General features: G+C 38.5%; 1 non-coding gene across 1 annotated transcript; it reads right to left on the bottom strand.

The window, feature by feature from the left end:
- Window positions 1–356: 356 nt before the first annotated feature.
- TRNAA-AGC (transfer RNA alanine (anticodon AGC)) lies at window positions 357–429 on the bottom strand. The gene has a single exon. It is a non-coding gene; the product is annotated as a tRNA-Ala (tRNA).
- Between the last annotated feature and the right edge of the window lie 2,071 nt (window positions 430–2,500).

The raw sequence follows: 2,500 nt of genomic DNA, 5'->3' as shown, positions 1-2,500 counted from the left end.
AGGTCCCACTTAAATATGGTATGCAGACTCATCATTTTTTATTAAGGAAAACTGTTTCTGGATATTCCTCTGCTCTTGTTTTGCAAGGAACTTCACTTTTATACATCCTTCAGAGGAAAGAATGTCAAGTAAAATAAGACGAAATGAAAATGGAAGGTGTGAAATTTTCATTTTGAGATTGCATAAGAAATCAAATTCCTCTCACGTGCTATAGAATACCTAAACACTTTTGATTAAACCACTTTAGTTGTTATAATGACACCAAAATTGAAAGCCATCTGTGACTTTTCTGTTCTTACTCTGCAACAACCATGGCAATTACAAGTTAAAAAGTAAAATGTATGCAAATTTTAGAATGGAGAATGCGGGCATCGATCCCGCTACCTCTCGCATGCTAAGCGAGCGCTCTACCACTTGAGCTAATTCCCCTGTGTGCTCACTCAGCATCACATTTCAAAAGTAACTTTACTGCTGTCCACACTTTATTTTAAGTCTAATTGCCCATAACATGAGTGTTCAGTTCACTCCTAACTGATGCCTTAACTACACCTAGGGGATGTTTTACACTTCAGGTTGGCATGTTTAGTACTTGAATAGGAGTGATATCACTGTATGTTAACCTAGACTCAGGCCCTACCTAATCTTGGAGATACATTTCTCATGAATGAGTAACCAAGGGAGATACAATTTTTAGGAGTTAGTGCATGTCTAATGCAAGATTAATCACCATATTATGAGAGCCAATGCTATCATCCAGCAAAAAATACTCGTTTTCGCCCAACGTGGGGCTCGAACCCACGACCCTGAGATTAAGAGTCTCATGCTCTACCGACTGAGCTAGCCGGGCTCCCACTTAAATATGGTATGCAGACTCATCATTTTTTATTAAGGAAAACTGTTTCTGGATATTCCTCTGCTCTTGTTTTGCAAGGAACTTCACTTTTATACATCCTTCAGAGGAAAGAATGTCAAGTAAAATAAGACGAAATGAAAATGGAAGGTGTGAAATTTTCATTTTGAGATTGCATAAGAAATCAAATTCCTCTCACGTGCTATAGAATACCTAAACACTTTTGATTAAACCACTTTAGTTGTTATAATGACACCAAATTTGAAAGCCATCTGTGACTTTTCTGTTCTTACTCTGCAACAACCATGGCAATTACAAGTTAAAAAGTAAAATGTATGCAAATTTTAGAATGGAGAATGCGGGCATCGATCCCGCTACCTCTCGCATGCTAAGCGAGCGCTCTACCATTTGAGCTAATTCCCCTGTGTGCTCACTCAGCATCACATTTCAAAAGTAACGTTACTGCTGTCCACACTTTATTTTAAGTCTAATTGCCCATAACATGAGTGTTCAGTTCACTCCTAACTGATGCCTTAACTACACCTAGGGGATGTTTTACACTTCAGGTTGGCATGTTTAGTACTTGAATAGGAGTGATATCACTGTATGTTAACCTAGACTCAGGCCCTACCTAATCTTGGAGATACATTTCTCATGAATGAGTAACCAAGGGAGATACAATTTTTAGGAGTTAGTGCATGTCTAATGCAAGATTAATCACCATATTATGAGAGCCAATGCTATCATCCAGCAAAAAATACTTGTTTTCGCCCAACGTGGGGCTCGAACCCACAACCCTGAGATTAAGCGTCTCATGCTCTACCGACTGAGCTAGCCTGGCTCCCACTTAAATATGGTATGCAGACTCATCATTTTTTATTAAGGAAAACTGTTTCTGGATATTCCTCTGCTCTTGTTTTGCAAGGAACTTCACTTTTATACATCCTTCAGAGGAAAGAATGTCAAGTAAAATAAGACGAAATGAAAATGGAAGGTGTGAAATTTTCATTTTGAGATTGCATAAGAAATCAAATTCCTCTCACGTGCTATAGAATACCTAAACACTTTTGATTAAACCACTTTAGTTGTTATAATGACACCAAATTTGAAAGCCATCTGTGACTTTTCTGTTCTTACTCTGCAACAACCATGGCAATTACAAGTTAAAAAGTAAAATGTATGCAAATTTTAGAATGGAGAATGCGGGCACGATCCCACTACCTCTCGCATGCTAAGCGAGCGCTCTACCATTTGAGCTAATTCCCCTGTGTGCTCACTCAGCATCACATATCAAAAGTAACGTTACTGCTGTCCACACTTTATTTTAAGTCTAATTGCCCATAACATGAGTGTTCAGTTCACTCCTAAATGATGCCTTAACTACACCTAGGGGATGTTTTACACTTCAGGTTGGCATGTTTAGTACTTGAATAGGAGTGATATCACTGTATGTTAACCTAGACTCAGGCCCTACCTAATCTTGGAGATACATTTCTCATGAATGAGTAACCAAGGGAGATACAATTTTTAGGAGTTAGTGCATGTCTAATGCAAGATTAATCACCATATTATGAGAGCCAATGCTATCATCCAGCAAAAAATACTTGTTTTCGCCCAACGTGGGGCTCGAACCCACGACCCGAAGATTAA

The sequence above is a fragment of the Triturus cristatus genome, chromosome 4_1 (assembly GCF_964204655.1).
Source record: "Triturus cristatus chromosome 4_1, aTriCri1.1, whole genome shotgun sequence".
NCBI classification, from domain to species: domain Eukaryota; kingdom Metazoa; phylum Chordata; class Amphibia; order Caudata; family Salamandridae; genus Triturus; species Triturus cristatus.
This window is presented reverse-complemented; position numbering and strand designations above follow the sequence as displayed.